We start from the raw sequence: 17,489 nt of genomic DNA on the forward strand, positions 1-17,489 counted from the left end.
AGACTCCAGGGGCCTCCAGGTCAGAGCCGTGCAGTTAGCATCACAGCTCCTGCTCCATCACCACCACCACCACTTCTGCCCCCAGCCCAGCGCCAGGGGCAAGGCCCTCACCAACCAGGACACCACCCAGAGTAGCTCAGCCCCAGCAGGGAACCCCAGCCAGCACCCCTGGATGGGATTGGGGCGGTCATCAGCCCTGGCCCTGACAGCCAGGGGGCCGCCAGGACCCCAACCTTCTGTCACCATCACCCAGCATGCACCAGAGACACTCACCAGGGATGAGAGAAGGATCCTCAGCCCAGGCAGGCTCATCCTAAGGGGGCTGCTCTTCCTGGGGGAGGGGATTAAATAGGAGAGTGGGTGGGAGGGGCCAGGTGGCCACACCTGGGGTGGGAGGACACTCCAGCTGAGCCCAGGTGCCGATGGTTTGAGGGGATGAAGAGGGGAAGTGGGGCAGGTGAGGGACTTCAAGGGTGTCAGGGAGTGACAGGGCTGGGGGGCATGGAACAAAACCCAGAAGGGGGGAGGTTCCGATTGGATGCCAGGAGGAAGCTCTTCCCCATCAGGGTGGTGAAGCTCTGGCACAGGTTGCCCAGGGAGGTGGTGGTAGCCTCATCGCTGGGCGATTTGGAGGCCAGGCCGGAGGTGGCTCTGGGCAGCCCGATCCAGGGTGAGGCATCCCTGCCCATGGCAGGGGGGTTGGAACTGGCCGATCCCTGAGGCCCCCTCCCCTCCCCTCCCCTCCCTTCCCCTCTTCTCCTCTCCCTTCCCCTTTCCTTCTCAGAGCCCAGGCCTGGACGCCTGGCAGGCTGCTGAGCAGCCCTGATGCCTGCAAGCCACCGTCCGCTCCGGGGGGAAAGAGACGCTCTCGCTCTCCCTGGCCAAGGCTGGTTCTCTTTCTGGCTCACACAAGGACTCCACATGTCAGGTGATGAGGTGAGATGGATCTGAGACACGTCGTGGAGCCACTTGTGTAAGCATCTTGAGTCTTGCCGAGAGGTTGTTGCTTGTTCCTGCAGAGAAAGGAGTGCTGGGTGTGTTGCGGTGCATCTTCCATCCAGCTGTGCTCTACAGTCTCTCTGGGACCGAGCGCCGGCTCTGTGCAGTGCCTCCGGGGGAGGGGTGAAGGGCACTGGGAGCGTAGGAAAGCAGAAAGGGTCCCAGGAGGGTTTCAGGACAAGGGAGAACAACAGGCTGCTGATACTGGAAGGATGGCCTGGTGATAAAGAAGAGCGGACTGCAGTACACAGCCTGAAGCGTGAGGCAGGGGGACGCTTGCCTCCCTGCTGGAGAAGATCAACCTGATACGGGATGAAGATAACGATGGAGCAAACTCAGAGAGCAGCAGTGGTGCAGGACTGCCAGGGAAGTGCTCGGGCTGCTGGATTTCCCCTCTGTAAACTGCCTGTTCTGTACCAATAAATGATTCCTGCTGCACCAGTAAATGATTCCTGCTGCACCAGTAAGTGATTCCTGCTGCAGCAATAAATGATTCCTGCTGCAGCAATAAATGATTCCTGCTGCACCAATAAATGATTCCTGCTGCACCAGTAAGTGATTCCTGCTACACCAATAAATGATTCCTGCTGCACCAATAAATGATTCTTGCTGCACCAATAAATGATTCCTGCTGCACCAATAAATGATTCCTGCTGCACTAGTAAGTGATTCCTGCTGCACCAATAAATGATTCCTGCTGCACCAGTAAGTGATTCCTGCTGCACCAGTAAGTGATTCCTGCTGCACCAATAAATAATTCTTGCTGCACCAGTAAGTGATTCCTGCTGCACCAGTAAGTGATTCCTGCTGCACCAGTAAGTGATTCCTGCTGCACCAATAAATGATTCCTGCTGCACCAGTAAGTGATTCCTGCTGCACCAATAAATGATTCCTGCTGCACCAGTAAGTGATTCCTGCTGCAGCAATAAATGATTCCTGCTGCACCAATAAATGATTCCTGCTGCACCAGTAAGTGATTCCTGCTGCACCAATAAATGATTCCTGCTGCACCAGTAAGTGATTCCTGCTGCACCAATAAATGATTCCTGCTGCACCAATAAATGATTCTTGCTGCACCAATAAATGATTCCTGCTGCACCAGTAAGTGATTCCTGCTGCACCAATAAATGATTCCTGCTGCACCAATAAGTGATTCCTGCTGCACCAATAAATGATTCCTGCTGCACCAATAAATGATTCCTGCTGCACCAGTAAATGATTCCTGCTGCACCAGTAAGTGATTCCTGCTGCACCAGTAAGTGATTCCTGCTGCACCAATAAATGATTCCTGCTGCACCAGGGGGGTCCCTGCATGCATTCCCACACGGGAGTCTCCTGTGCCTAGCAGGAGAAAACTCTGCTCTCTTTCTGCTCCATGTCAGTCTAGGAAGTAGCTTTCGGGGTAGCCTGTGGGGCGCCAGAGCACCGCAGCAGGCCACATGGCTTCAGGAGGATCCAAGGGCGGATGCGTCTGAGGCGCAAAGGCAGCAGCGAGGAACCTGCCTGCAGCCTCCGATGGAGGCCTCGGGCGGAGCATCGCTGCCCAGGGGTCCAACCCAAACTGGGTGTGAGAGACATCGACCTCTGGCACATTCCCCACCGTGGGGCAGCCACCAGCCGGCAGCACGGGGGCTGGAGTAGCTGTAGCTGTTTGTGGGGGACCCTTCCCTGACCCCCTTCATTGCTGCAGCAGAGCTCCCCTTCGGGGGGAGAGGGGATGTGTACACATCTGACTAGGAAAGGACCGAGCTGCTGGCCGGGCAGTTTGCTTCACATTCTGCCTTTTGGGGGGAGAATCAAAGGGAGCGGGGGGATTCTGGGCGGACATGGGGCAGGGGGATGCTGCAGCAGAGGAGCAGGTGAGGGCTGGGGGCACCCCCCTAAACCGCTGACAAGTCTCGGAGGGGACCACAGAATATTTCACAGCGTCAGTGCCGTGAGAGGCAATGCAGAGCAGACCCTCTCCAGCTGGAGAGGGAGGAGTTGGAGCGACTGCTGTGTCACAAAGCTTTGGAAAAGAGCCCCCGTCTCCCCTCTCTGTTTTAAAGGCTGTGAGAATCGTAATGAAGTCACACAGGGGCTTGAGCTATAAGCACAGCCTGCGGCCGTACCCATCATAAACAGAGGCTTTTACCTGCGCGCGGTGTAGGGTTTCGATTTAAATGCCAAAACATCCCGAACGGGGCCGGGCCGAGCTGCTGCCCACGCCCAGGGCAGTGCTCAGGGCCGCCCCCGCGTGCGTCACGGGCGGCACCGCCGCCGTGCCGCGGCGCGTGCCGCCCCGAGGGCGCTCAGCGCTGCAGCGAACCGCGCTGAACGCTTGAAATGCTGGAAAGTTGTTAGGGGGAGAAGGGAAAAGGGAGAGAGAGCCTGACTCGAGCGCTGACATGGGTACAACTCCTGCGCCGCAGCGAGGCTCCGGTCCCGCCAGGGCGATAGCGTCGCGATCGTTGCCGTGGGTTCAGCGCATGCGTCGCAGCGATGGTTGTTCGCGCGCTCGGGGCTGGCGGCTTTAAAACGGCGCTCACTGGCCCGCCGGGGCTATCGGGTTCCTGCTCGCTCTGTGCTAGGTGAGTGCCTGTCTCTACAGCTCTCCGGGGCTTTCCTCTGGCAGCTGCAGGACCGCGCTCTGGCTTTGCTTGCAAGGGGGTTCCCGGAGCGGGGCCGGGGCCGGGGCCGGGGCCGGGCCGCGGCGGGCGGGCCGGGGCGGGCGGGCGGGCCGCGGCGGGCGGGCCGGGGCGGGGGGGCGGGCGGGCGGGCCGGGGCGGGCGGGCGGGCGGGCGGGCCGCGGCGGGCGGGCCGGGGCGGGGGGGCGGGCGGGCGGGCCGGGGCGGGCGGGCGGGCCGGCCGGGGCGAGCAGCAGTCAGGAAGAGTCAGGAGGGGTCTTCTCCCGGTAACAGTAAGTGCTCTTCTAGCGTGGCACCTGTCGTCTTTGTGTTCCTCCCCGTAACTCCAAATTCCCTTCCTAGTGCTCCCACTGCCTTTCCAAGTCTCCCAGTAACTCCCCCACAGCTCTGCGAGTTAAATGAATGCCAGAGGAAAATGAGATGCCTGTGCAGTGTTTTTCTAGGGTGCAGGGAAACCTACTCACAGCTTTACAACGTGAGTAACTGAGAGCTAAGCTTTGCTTTTTGCTCCACTCCTTACCGATTGACTCTTTGCTTTCTACTTGGTCGACCAAGCAAGGCTGATGTCACCTCACAGCCGCTACCCCGTTGGTGCCTGCCTGCGAGTGCCAGGACCCTTCCCGGAACCACAGGACAGAAGGAGGGTTTGTCTCTCTCGCGGTGCCCTGAGCAGGAGTCGTACCAACACAGGCTCAGAAAGCTGAAACCATCGAAAGATATAATTAGAGAGCAACAGGCATTAGAGGTTGGTTGATGGCCAGGGAGAAATGCACCGACTGCAAGGCGATCGGGGGGGTAGTAAATCCTGGGGAACAGGGAACACGCTCGGAGACGCAGAGCCACGCAACAGCTCTCACAGAGAGGCGCAGCAAAAACTCAGCTGCGTCCCGAAGGCGCAAACCCTACCAAGAAGGACGTCCGTGGGTTGGGGCTATCAGAAGCAGGGCAGCCCCTCAGCTGTCTCTGTCTTTCCTACCGCGATGCCACGTGGGGGTGGGCGATTGTGGGGGGTTACAGACCATTGCGAAAACAGGGCGGAGGGCTTGCCAGCGCCGGGCAAACCAACCCCAGGGGCGGCCTCTGCCAAGAGGCCTGGTCACACCTAGTGGAGCATGTTGGAAACTGGGGACATTCAGCGTATCCCACAGCAGAACGTGACTCCGGCTGAGAGAGGATGAACTCAGAGGGGGCAACACACATCAATGCATTATAGTCACTGTGCGAATAGTTAGAAGTCGGTCTAACCTCTTTCCCTCCTGGCTTAACACCAGCCTGGCGTCCAGGACTCAACATACGCACTGCACAGCAACCCACAGAGCTCCTGGGTCATCCCACCTGTACTTGTTCCTGCTGTCCCTGCAGCAATGGACTGTTCCTGATTTTTTTTTTTTTCTCTTTTCCTTTCAAAGTCAGACTGATTCCTGATTCTTCTCCACATCCCTGCCCAGTTCCAGCACCAGAGAGACTGCCCTGAGAAAGAACAAGCCGGGATAACCAGGGACTCACCTCGAGGAGTCGAATACCATGTGCCAGGAGCGGACGACAGGGCTGTGACAGGGGAGCGGGAGGGGAACGGAGGGGTGGCTTGTGGCGGGTGAACGCCCATTCTGAAGACAGGGTGGAGGGCTTGCGAGTGTTCTACTAGACTCTCTGCTTCCCAGCTGACTCCAAATTATTTCTTGCTGGATTTGGTCCTTTCCTTTTTTTTTTTTTTTCCCCCTCTGTTGGGAGGGAGGAGGAGGGGAGCACGAGAGAGATTCTCAGCCTCGACACCATCCGAGCTCTGAGCTCCCAGGTAAGGCTCAAATCGCTGCAGCGACGACGCAGCCGAGGAGCAGGCGAGCGAGGGGCGGGGGCAGCCTCTCCCAAACGCTGCCGGCGGACCGCTTGCCTGAACGTTCCCGGGGGGGACGGAAACCCATGACAAAACGTAAGTATTAGCGTGAGGTATTGTAGCAGAGGAAAAGCCGTGCCGTTCCTCCAGAGGTTGCAGAGCAGTAGTAACGTGTACGCCAAAAGGTTTCCAATGGCCCTGAGCGGCAAATTAAAGCCGCACAACACACATAAAGGAGACCCCACTGGTTTTATATTCAGTTGTTTAATTTGAATGGAAAGGCCTCTGAAGAGAGGCCAGCTGAGTCGCTCCCCACGCACCCGGAGGAGATGCCCCCCCCGCCCGGTCAGCGTCCCCCCCCCACTTCAGGGGGTTTGTGGGCATCTATGGTGGGTGTGGGGGGTATCAAAGAGGAATTCAGGGACATGTGGGAGCCAATGGAGGGTCACCTGGGGGCACTTCAGTTGGATGGTTAGGGTTAGTTGGGGGGGGGGGAGTGGGGGCTGGCTTGCTGGCAGCCTCTGGTGTGTGTGGGGGGTTGGCCAGCTTGGCAGCGGCGGCCTCTGTTATTGGGCGGGGGGGTGGCTGGCTTGGCGGCGGCAGCAGTGTCTGTTGTTGGTCGGGGGGTTGGCCGGCTTGGCAGCGGCAGCTTCTGTTGGGTGGGGGGCGGGATGCGTGGCTGGCTTGGCCACAGCCTTTGTTGTTGGGTGGGGGGTGTTGGCTGGTTTGGTGGCAGCCCATGTTTTTGGGTGTGTGTGGGGGGGTGGCTGGCTTTTTGGTGGCAGCTTCTGTTATTGGATGGGGCGTGGGGGGGGGGGGCTTGGCCTGGCGGTGGCCTCTGTTATTGGTTGGGGGGGGTGGGATGCGTGGCTGGTTTGGCGGCGGCCTCTGTTATTGGGTGGGGGGGGTGGGATGCGTGGCTGGTTTGGCGGCGGCCTCTGTTATTGGGTGGGGATTGGGGGGGTCGCTGGCTTGGCGGCGTCACCCTCCGTTTTTTGGGGGGGCTGGGGGGTGGCTGGCTGCAGCAGCTTCTGTTGCTGGGGGGTGTGGGGGGATTTGCTGGTGCGGCGGCGGCCTCTGTTTTTTGGGGGGCTTTGGGGGTGCCTGGCTTGGAGGCGGCAGCTTCTCTTGCTGGGGTGGGGGGGGTTGACTGGCTTGGCGGCAGCGGCTTATGTGGTTGGTTGGGGAGGGTGGCTGGCTTTTTGGCGGCGGTCTCTGTTGGTGTTGGGTGGGTGGGGGGGTGGCTGGCTTGGTGGTGGCAGTGTCTGTTGTTGGTTGGGGGGTTGGCTGGCATGGCAGTGGCGGCCTCTGTTGGGTGGGGGGTGGGATGTGTGGCTGCCTTGGCAGCGGCCTCTGTGTGTGGGGGGTAGGGGTGGTGGCTGGTTTGGCGGCAGCCCATGTTTTTGGGTGTGGGGGTGTGGCTGGCTTTTTGGCGGTGGCCTCTGTTATTGGGTGGGGGTTGGGGGGGGCAGGCTTGGTGGCAGCGCCCTCTGGTTTTTGGGGGGGTTAGGGGGTGGCCGGCTTGGTGGCGGCAGCTTCTGTTGCAGGGCTGGGGGGTGGCTGGCTTGGCAGCGGCGGCCTCTGTTGTGACTGGGGTGGGTGGGATGCGTGGCTGGCTTGTCAGCGGCCTCTGTTTTTTGGGGGGAGTGGGGGATGGCCAGCTTGGCGACGGCAGCTTCTGTTGCTGGGGTGGGATGCGTCGCTGGCTTGGTGGCAGCTTCTGTTGCTGGGGGGCACGGGGTGGTTGCTTGTCTTGGCGGCGGCCTATGTGGCTGGGTGGGGGGGCTGTGGCTGGCTTGGTGGCGGCGGCCTCTGCTGTGACTGGGGTGGGTGGAATGCGTGGCTGGTTTGGTGGCGGCCTCTGTTATTGGGTGGGGGTTGGGGGGGTGGCTGGCGTGGTGGTGGCGCCCTCTGTGGTTTGGGGGGGTTGTGGGGTGGCTGGCGCGGCGGCGGCAGCTTCTGTTGCTGGGGGGCATGAGGGGATTTGCTGGCTTGGTGGCAGCGTCCTCTGTGGTTGGGGGGGGTGGCTGGCTTTTTGGCGGCGGCCTCTGTTGGCGTTGGGTGGGTGGGGGGGTGGGTGGCTTTGCAGCGACGGCCTCTGTTATGGGGTGGTGGGCCGGCTGCCTTGGCGGCGGCAGCGTCTGTTGTTGGTTGGGGGTTTGGCTGGCTTGGCAGCGGCGGCCTCTGTTGGGTGGGGGGTGGGATGTGTGGCTGCTTTGGCTGCGGCCTCTGTTGTTGGGTAGGGGGTAGGGGTGGTGGCTGGTTTGGCGGCAGCCCATGTTTTTGGGTGTGTGTGGGGTGGCTGGCTTTTTGGCGGCGGCCTCTGTTACTGGGTGGGCCGTGGGGGGGGCTGGCTTGGCTTGGTGGTGGTGGCCTCTGTGGTTGGGGGGGGGGCTGGCTTGGCGGCGGTGGCCTGTGTTGGGGGGGGGGGACTGGCTTGGTGGTGGCAGCCTCTGTTGTGACTGGGGTGGGTGGGATGCGTGGCTGGTTTGGCGGCGGCCTCTGTTATTGGGTGGGCCGTGGGGGGGGGCTGGCTTGGTGGCAGCGCCCTCTGGTTTTTGGGGGGGTTAGTAGGTGGCCGGCTTGGTGGCGGCAGCTTCTGTTGCTGGGGGGTGTGGGGCAATTTGCTGGCTTGGTGGCAGCGGCCTCTGTTTTTTGGGGGGGTTAGGGGATGGCCGGCTTGGTGGTGGCAGCTTCTGTTGTGGGGCTGGGGGGTGGCTGGCTTGGCAGCGGCGGCCTCTGTTGTGACTGGGGTGGGTGGGATGCGTGGCTGGCTTGTCAGCAGCCTCTGTTTTTTGGGGGGGGTGGCCAGCTTGGCTATGTCAGCTTCTGTTGCTGGGGTGGGATGCGTCGCTGGCTTGGCGGCAGCTTCTGTTGCTGGGGGGCACGGGGTGGTTGCTTGTCTTGGCGGCGGCCTATGTGGCTGGGTGGGGGGGCTGTGGCTGGCTTGGCGGCGGCGGCCTCTGTTGTGACTGGGGTGGGTGGGATGCGTGGCTGGTTTGGTGGCGGCCTCTGTTACTGGGTGGGGGTTGGGGGGGTGGCTGGTGTGGTGGCGGCGCCCTCTGTGGTTTGGGGGGGTTGTGGGGTGGCTGGTGCGGCGGCGGCAGCTTCTGTTGCTGGGGTGGGGGGGTTGGCTGGCTTGGCGGCAGCGGCCTATGTGGTTGGCTGGGGGGGTGGCTGGCTTTTTGGCGGCGGCCTCTGTTGATTGTGGGTGGGTAGGGGGCTGGCTGGCTTTTTGGCAGTGGCCTCTGTTACTGGGTGGGCAGTGGAGGGGGGCTGGCTTGGCTTGGCGGCGGCCCCTGTTATTGGGTGGGGGAGGTGGGGGATTGGGGGGGTGGCTGGCTTGGCGGCGGTGGCCTCTGTTGTGACAGGGGTGGGTGGGATGTGTGGCTGGTTTGGCGCCGGCCTGTGTTATTGGGTGGGGGTTGGGGGGGGTGGCCGGCATGGCGGCGGCAGCTTCTGTTGCTGGGGTGGGGGGGGTTGGCTGGCTTGGCGGCAGCAGCCTATGTGGTTGGTTGGGGGGGTGGCTGGCTTTTTGGCAGTGGCCTCTGTTACTGGGTGGGCCGTGGGGGGGGGCTGGCTTGGCTTGGTGGCGGCCCCTGTTATTGGGTGGGGGTATGGGGGAGTGGGGGGGGTGTCTGTCTTGGCGGCGGCGGCCTATGTGGTTGGGTGGGGGGGCTGTGGCTGACTTGGTGGCGGCAGCCTCTGTTTTTTGGGGGGCTTGGGGGGCGCCTGGCTTGGCAGCGGCAGCTTCTGTTGCTGGTGTGGGGGGGTTGGCTGGCTTGGCGGCAGCTTCTGTTGCTGGGGGGCATGAGGGGATTTGCTGGCTTGGCGGCAGCGTCCTCTGTGGTTGGGGGAGGTGGCTGGCTTTTTGGCGGCAGCCTCTGTTGGCGTTGGGTGGGTGGGGGGGTGGCTGGCTTTGCAGCGATGGCCTCTGTTATGGGGTAGTGGGCCGGCTGCCTTGGCGGCGGCAGCGTCTGTTGTTGGTTGGTGGTTTGGCTGGCTTGGCAGCGGCGGCCTCTGTTGGGTGGGGGGTGGGATGTGTGGCTGCCTTGGCAGCGGCCTCTGTTGTTGGGTAGGGGGTAGGGGTGGTGGCTGGTTTGGCGGCAGCCCATGTTTTTGGGTGTGTGTGTGGGGTGGCTGGCTTTTTGGCGGCGGCCTCTGTTACTGGGTGGGCCGTGGGGGGGGCTGGCTTGGCTTGGTGGTGGTGGCCTCTGTGGTTGGGGGGGGGGGCTGGCTTGGCGGCGGTGGCCTGTGTTGGGGGGGGGGACTGGCTTGGTGGTGGCGGCCTCTGTTGTGACTGGGGTGGGTGGGATGCGTGGCTGGTTTGGCGGCGGCCTCTGTTATTGGGTGGGCCGTGGGGGGGGCTGGCTTGGTGGCAGCGCCCTCTGGTTTTTGGGGGGGTTAGTGGGTGGCCGGCTTGGCGGCGGCAGCTTCTGTTGCTGGGGGGTGTGGGGCAATTTGCTGGCTTGGTGGCAGCGGCCTCTGTTTTTTGGGGGGGTTAGGGGATGGCCGGCTTGGTGGTGGCAGCTTCTGTTGTGGGGCTGGGGGGTGGCTGGCTTGGCAGCGGCGGCCTCTGTTGTGACTGGGGTGGGTGGGATGCGTGGCTGGCTTGTCAGCAGCCTCTGTTTTTTGGGGGGGGTGGCCAGCTTGGCTATGTCAGCTTCTGTTGCTGGGGTGGGATGCGTCGCTGGCTTGGCGGCAGCTTCTGTTGCTGGGGGACATGGGGTGGTTGCTTGTCTTGGCGGCGGCCTATGTGGCTGGGTGGGGGGGCTGTGGCTGGCTTGGCGGCGGCGGCCTCTGTTGTGACTGGGGTGGGTGGGATGCGTGGCTGGTTTGGTGGCGGCCTCTGTTACTGGGTGGGGGTTGGGGGGGTGGCTGGTGTGGTGGCGGCGCCCTCTGTGGTTTGGGGGGGTTGTGGGGTGGCTGGTGCGGCGGCGGCAGCTTCTGTTGCTGGGGTGGGGGGGTTGGCTGGCTTGGCGGCAGCGGCCTATGTGGTTGGCTGGGGGGGTGGCTGGCTTTTTGGCGGCGGCCTCTGTTGATTGTGGGTGGGTAGGGGGCTGGCTGGCTTTTTGGCAGTGGCTTCTGTTACTGGGTGGGCAGTGGAGGGGGGCTGGCTTGGCTTGGCGGCGGCCCCTGTTATTGGGTGGGGGAGGTGGGGGATTGGGGGGGTGGCTGGCTTGGCGGCGGTAGCCTCTGTTGTGACAGGGGTGGGTGGAATGTGTGGCTGGTTTGGCGCCGGCCTGTGTTATTGGGTGGGGGTTGGGGGGGGTGGCCGGCATGGCGGCGGCAGCTTCTGTTGCTGGGGTGGGGGGGGTTGGCTGGCTTGGCGGCAGCAGCCTATGTGGTTGGTTGGGGGGGTGGCTGGCTTTTTGGCAGTGGCCTCTGTTACTGGGTGGGCCGTGGGGGGGGGCTGGCTTGGCTTGGTGGCGGCCCCTGTTATTGGGTGGGGGTATGGGGGAGTGGGGGGGTGTCTGTCTTGGCGGCGGCGGCCTATGTGGTTGGGTGGGGGGGCTGTGGCTGACTTGGTGGCGGCGGCCTCTGTTTTTTGGGGGGCGCCTGGCTTGGCAGCGGCAGCTTCTGTTGCTGGTGTGGGGGCTTGGCTGGCTTGGCGGCAGCTTCTGTTGCTGGGGGGCATGAGGGGATTTGCTGGCTTGGCGGCAGCGTCCTCTGTGGTTGGGGGAGGTGGCTGGCTTTTTGGCGGCAGCCTCTGTTGGTGTTGGGTGGGTGGGGGGGTGGCTGGCTTTGCAGCAATGGCCTCTGTTATGGGGTAGTGGGCTGGCTGCCTTGGCGGCGGCAGCGTCTGTTGGTTGGTGGTTTGGCTGGCTTGGCAGCGGCGGCCTCTGTTGGGTGGGGGGTGGGATGTGTGGCTGCCTTGGCAGCGGCCTCTGTTGTTGGGTAGGGGGTAGGGGTGGTGGCTGGTTTGGCGGCAGCCCATGTTTTTGGGTGTGTGTGGGGTGGCTGGCTTTTTGGCGGCGGCCTCTGTTACTGGGTGGGCCATGGGGGGGGGCTGGCTTGGTTTGGTGGTGGTGGCCTCTGTGGTTTGGGGGGGTTGAGGTGTGGCTGGTGCGGCGGCGGCAGCTTCTGTTGCTGGGGTGGGGGGGGTTGGCTGGCTTGGCGGCAGCGGCCTATGTGGTTGGTTGGGGGGGTGGCTGGCTTGGCAGCAGCGGCCTATGTGGTTGGTTGGGGGGGTGGCTGGCTTTTTGGCGGCGGCCTCTGTTGGTTGTGGGTGTGTAGGTGGTGGCTGGCTTTTTGGCAGTGGCCTCTGTTACTGGGTGGGCCGTTGTGGGGGGCTGGCTTGGCTTGGCGGCAGCCCCTGTTATTGGGTGGGGGTGTGGGGGAGTGGGGGGGTGGCTGGCTTTTTGGCGGCGGCCTCTGTTGGCGTTGGGTGTGTGGGGGGGTGGCTGGCTTGGTGGCGGCCTCTGTTGTTGGGTGGGGGGTAGGGGTGGTGGCTGGTTTGGCGGCAGCCCATGTTTTTGGGTGTGTGTGGGGTGGCTGGCTTTTTGGCGGCGGCCTCTGTTATTGGGTGGGGGTTGGGGGTGGCTGGCTTGGTGGCGGCACCCTCTGTTGTGACTGGGGTGGGTGGGATGTGTGGCTGGTTTGGCGGCGGCCTCTGTTATTGGGTGGGGGTTGGGGGGTGGCCGGCTTGGCGGCGGCAGCTTCTGTTGCTGGGGTGGGGGTTTGGTTGGCTTGGCGGCAGCTTCTGTTGCTGGGGGGGAGTGGGGGGGTTGCTTATCTTGCCGGCGGCCTATGTGTTTGGGTGGGTGGGGGGGTTGGCTTGGCGGCGGCCTCAGTTTGGGTGGGCGTGGCTTGGTGGCGGTGGCCTCAGTTGGATCCAACTGAAAGGTCCTTTTGGAGCCCCTCCAGAGCCTCCCCATATCCCTCTCTGTGTGCCCGAATTCCCCTTTGATACCCCCAGATCCACCTTAGATGCCAGCAGGCCCCTTAAGAGCGGGGGCAGCACTGACCAGGTAGGGGATTCTCACCCCTGTGTGTGGGGGGAGGCTTTGCTGGGCTCTCCTCAGAGGTTACTTCCATTCAAATTAAAGAGACCAAAACCCAAAGAAACCTCAGGACAAAGAATAAAGGCAAAAGAAACAAAGGATCCTCCCCCCCCCCCCCCCGACACGCACCGAGGAGGGTTCCCTGTCTTTAATTCCTTGAGACTCATTTCGTAGTTCTGTTTTCAAACTGCTTTGCTCTGCTTGCAATCGGCTTCTACCTGCTAGCAGCCTTTGCGTGTAACGGAAGAGACGCAGCGGGGGTGAGTTCAGAGCCTTGTTACCTGGCACTTAGTGCCAGTCCTGACTACCTATATGAACAGGAGAGATTGGCACTCTTAGGGCGAGTCGGCTCGGCTCTCTGTGAAGCCGGAGGATTTCCTTCCCCTGAAGAGACGGCGGTTCCGGCCGGCTGGGCTGCCTCTCACCAGGCGTGCTGGGGCTCGGCTCCCCCGGGCGCCAGCCGGCTCCGCTGAGGTCTGCTCTCCGCTCGGCTTCCTCTAGCTTCCGTGGGTTCCCTTTGTCCGGCAGAGCTCCGCACCAGGTTAGTGCCAGCCTCTGTTGCTGTCCGCGGTTCCCGTGTAGGTGCTCCGAAGGTTCGATACGCCTGAATGTTCTAGGAGGGGAGTAAAAGCCCTAAGACTTCACATAAGTCGCTGGTAAGAAAAGGAGGAAAACTATCTGCAGAAACCAGGAAAACATGCCGCAGACTTCTGGGAAATAGTCCAACCTCCTCTTTCACAGAGGTAAGCTGAGTTTGTGAAACCGCTCGGCTCCGAGACCTTTAGGAGAGATCCCACAGCCGTCCAGGGCTGTAGCGAGCCCTATAGAACTCCGGCAGTTACCCGAGCCGTGGCGTTCGTCTTTTCCCCCAGATCGGTTTCCGAGGACCGCGGCAGGACCCTTCTCCGTTGGGCCGCGGGGCCCGCCGAGGCGCAGGACCTCTCCGGGCGCCCCCTTAGGGGCTTCTCAGGCAGAGCTCTTTTAACTCAGTCAGATCACCCCAGGAAGAGACAAGAGCCTTCAGGCAGGAAAAGGACTGCTGTCAAGGGAAAGGGATAACGTGTAAGCCCTAAGGGGGCGTCCCACAAGGGAGAAAGGCAAATCGCTGCCACAGGTAAGAGCCCTCGGGGTGGAACCAGGGGGTTCCACTAAGCATTCCAATGGGGGAGACTGCAAAGGTTTTCATATAGCAATTGACCCTATTCTTTACTATCCATGTAAACAGGAAAGTTTCAGTTTTAGGGTGAGTCGGCATAGCGCTTTCAGCGAAGGAAAAGATTTTTCCTCACCTCAGCCGGCGGCGGCTCAAACTCCCCGCGGCAGCTCACCCGCGGGGCCCCCCGAGATGAGGAGAGGCGGACGGAACCGGACGGAACCAGCGCGGGGCTCCCCGAGACGAGGCGAGGTGGACGGAACCGGCACGTTGGGGGCTTGGTGGGGCTCAGCTCCTTGCTCAGATTCTTCCCGGTTTCCTCGGGCTCCCTTCCAGGTAAGCGCCAGCCTCTGCCGCTCTCTGGGGTTCTTACGTAGCAGCTCGTTTGAAACGCTTGCAGGTTCTCGGAGGGGATTAAAATCCCTAAGAGGCCAGCTAACCCTGACACCCCTCTCTTGCAACTTCATAGCTCTGCTGTTTAACTAGGCGCAGCAGTCTGGTATTAATTTGTCTGAAAAGAGGCTTTGAAATGCGCTGCATGGGGTTCTGAAAGACGTAAACTTACAGTGCGTATCTCTAGTACACAACAGCTCACGGATTTTCCTTTGCGTTGTAGGGTTTTTAAACACTCACCGGTTTCGGCGTCGGGTTGGTTTTTCTCGGAACGGAAAACCTTCCGAGCGGAGGCCGGCAGGGCGCTTCCCACGCGCGGCGGCAAGAGACGCCCCCCCGACCGCTCAGCGTAAGTCCGCCGCTTTCAATCGATTCCCCTTTGGTAGGTACGTTGCCAAAATTGGCTTTGCTCTACGCGCAAATCGCTTTTCCGTTCCGGCATTACTTGCATCTCAGAGAGGAGATCCGGTGGGGGGGTACCTTCAGAGCCTCTTGACCGTCGCAATGAATACCATTCCTGAATATCTCTATAGACAGGAGAGGATTGTAGTTGGATTTATAGTCTCGGGGCGAGTCGCCTCGGCGCTCTCAGGCAAACGAGAGGGTTTTCTTCCCCTAAAAGGGCGGCTCGGCGGCGCGGCTCGGCTCGGCGGCGCGGCTCGGCTCGGCGGCGCGGCTCGGCTCGGCGGCGCGGCTCGGCTCGGCGGCGCGGCGCGGCGCGGCTCGGCTCGGCGGCTCGGCTCGGCTCGGCTCGGCGGCTCGGCGCGGCGGCGCGGCTCGGCTCGGCTCGGCTCGGCTCGGCGGCGCGGCTCGGCTCGGCTCGGCGGCTCGGCTCGGCTCGGCTCGGCGGCGCGGCTCGGCTCGGCTCGGCGGCGCGGCGCGGCTCGGCTCGGCTCGGCGGCTCGGCTCGGCGGCTCGGCTCGGCTCGGCTCGGCGGCGCGGCTCGGCTCGGCGGCGCGGCTCGGCTCGGCGGCGCGGCTCGGCTCGGCGGCGCGGCTCGGCTCGGCGGCGCGGCTCGGCTCGGCGGCGCGGCTCGGCTCGGCTCGGCGGCGCGGCTCGGCTCGGCTCGGCGGCGCGGCGCGGCTCGGCTCGGCTCGGCGGCGCGGCTCGGCTCGGCTCGGCGGCGCGGCTCGGCTCGGCGGCGCGGCTCGGCTCGGCGGCGCGGCTCGGCTCGGCTCGGCGGCTCGGCTCGGCTCGGCGGCGCGGCTCGGCTCGGCTCGGCGGCGCGGCTCGGCTCGGCTCGGCTCGGCGGCTCGGCTCGGCTCGGCGGCGCGGCTCGGCTCGGCTCGGCTCGGCGGCGCGGCTCGGCTCGGCGGCGCGGCTCGGCTCGGCTCGGCGGCTCGGCTCGGCTCGGCTCGGCGGCGCGGTTCGGCTCGGCTCGGCTCGGCGGCGCGGCTCGGCTCGGCGGCGCGGCTCGGCTCGGCGGCGCGGCTCGGCTCGGCGGCGCGGCTCGGCTCGGCTCGGCGGCGCGGCTCGGCTCGGCGGCTCGGCGCGGCTCGGCTCGGCGGCGCGGCTCGGCGCGGCTCGGCTCGGCTCGGCGGCGCGGCTCGGCTCGGCTCGGCGGCTCGGCTCGGCTCGGCGGCGCGGCTCGGCTCGGCGGCGCGGCTCGGCTCGGCTCGGCTCGGCTCGGCTCGGCTCGGCTCGGCTCGGCGGCGCGGCTCGGCTCGGCTCGGCGATTGCGAAGTTTCTACGTAGCAATCGATCCCATTCTTTCCTGTCGATGTAAACAGTTGTTTTATTTTTTCAGTCGTAGGGTATGTGTTGCGCAAACGGCGGGCGAGGGGGAAAACGGTTCCTATCGGCATGTAAACTAAGGAGCCAAAAAATCCCAGATGCCCACAGCAAAGCGACGACCATCGCGGCACAAAAGAAGACCCCCCGTTCCTGAGCAATCGTTACACATTTTGTAGATGTTTTCAAGCTGTGCGTTACCATACTTGGAATTCGTTTTTACATTACGGAAGCATTGGTATTTAACGGGACAGACCCAACGGGGGCGATTGCAAAGCTTCTTATGTAGCAATTGGTAATACTCTTGACGATCCACGGAAAAAGCAGGTATTTTTAGCAGGATTTTCTGCTGACGAAACAGCGTGGGGCTATCTGAAACGAAATGAAGAAACGTTGCAATGCTGGCCAGGAATGAAACGGTGTGGGGGCTCTCTGAAATGAAAAGAGGTGAAATGGTGCAATGCTGGCCAGAAATGAAACGGTGTGGGGGCTCTCTGAAATGAAAAGAGGTGAAATGGTGCAATGCTGGCCAGAAATGAAACGGTGTGGGGGCTCTCTGAAATGAAATCAACAAATGGTGCAATGCTGGCCAGAAATGAAACGGTGTGGGGGCTCTCTGAAATGACAAGAGGTGAAATGGTGCAATGCTGGCCAGAAATGAAACGGTGTGGGGGCTCTCTGAAATGAAAAGAGGTGAAATGGTGCAATGCTGGCCAGAAATGAAACGGTGTGGGGGCTCTCTGAACTAAATGAACAAATGGTGCAATGCTGGCCAGAAATGAAACGGTGTGGGGGCTCTCTGAAATGAAATCAACAAATGGTGCAATGCTGGCCAGAAATGAAACGGTGTGGGGGCTCTCTGAAATGACAAGAGGTGAAATGGTGCAATGCTGGCCAGAAATGAAACGGTGTGGGGGCTCTCTGAAATGAAATCAACAAATGGTGCAATGCTGGCCAGAAATGAAACGGTGTGGGGGCTCTCTGAAATGACAAGAGGTGAAATGGTGCAATGCTGGCCAGAAATGAAACGATGTGGGGGCTCTCTGAAATGACAAGAGGTGAAATGGTGCAATGCTGGCCAGAAATGAAACAGTGTGGGGGCTCTCTGAAATGACAAGAGGTGAAATGGTGCAATGCTGGCCAGAAATGAAACGGTGTGGGGGCTCTCTGAAATGAAAAGAGGTGAAATGGTGCAATGCTGGCCAGAAATGAAACGGTGTGGGGGCTCTCTGAAATGAAATCAACAAATGGTGCAATGCTGGCCAGAAATGAAACGATGTGGGGGCTCTCTGAAATGAAAAGAGGTGAAATGGTGCAATGCTGGCCAGAAATGAAACGGTGTGGGGGCTCTCTGAAATGACAAGAGGTGAAATGGTGCAATGCTGGCCAGAAATGAAACGATGTGGGGGCTCTCTGAAATGACAAGAGGTGAAATGGTGCAATGCTGGCCAGAAATGAAACGGTGTGGGGGCTCTCTGAAATGACAAGAGGTGAAATGGTGCAATGCTGGCCAGAAATGAAACGGTGTGGGGGCTCTCTGAAATGAAAAGAGGTGAAATGGTGCAATGCTGGCCAGAAATGAAACGGTGTGGGGGCTCTCTGAAATGACAAGAGGTGAAATGGTGCAATGCTGGCCAGAAATGAAACGATGTGGGGGCTCTCTGAAATGACAAGAGGTGAAATGGTGCAATGCTGGCCAGAAATGAAACGGTGTGGGGGCTCTCTGAAATGAAAAGAGGTGAAATGGT

The 17,489-nt window shown here is 62.0% G+C and overlaps 2 long non-coding RNA genes across 4 annotated transcripts; both read left to right on the forward strand.

Annotated features, from left to right (window-relative positions):
* Positions 1-3,254: 3,254 nt before the first annotated feature.
* Positions 3,255-5,951, forward strand: LOC137449789 (uncharacterized). Of its 3 annotated transcripts, none has more exons than XR_010989492.1 (3): positions 3,255-3,569; positions 4,182-4,371; positions 5,036-5,951. It is a non-coding gene; the product is annotated as an uncharacterized lncRNA (long non-coding RNA). The 3 variants fall into 3 exon arrangements; XR_010989493.1 differs by having other exon boundaries at positions 4,186-4,371; XR_010989494.1 differs by lacking the exon at positions 3,255-3,569 and adding an exon at positions 3,902-4,101 and having other exon boundaries at positions 4,204-4,371.
* A 6,328-nt stretch (positions 5,952-12,279) lies between these two features.
* LOC137449788 (uncharacterized) lies at positions 12,280-14,573 on the forward strand. The gene is made up of 4 exons (XR_010989491.1): positions 12,280-13,207; positions 13,337-13,578; positions 13,690-13,953; positions 14,234-14,573. It is a non-coding gene; the product is annotated as an uncharacterized lncRNA (long non-coding RNA).
* Positions 14,574-17,489: the final 2,916 nt, after the last annotated feature.

The sequence above is a fragment of the Melanerpes formicivorus genome, unplaced genomic scaffold (genome assembly GCF_026170545.1).
Source record: "Melanerpes formicivorus ecotype bairdi unplaced genomic scaffold, bMelFor1.0.p_v2 SCAF_33, whole genome shotgun sequence".
In the NCBI taxonomy this organism is placed as follows: domain Eukaryota; kingdom Metazoa; phylum Chordata; class Aves; order Piciformes; family Picidae; genus Melanerpes; species Melanerpes formicivorus.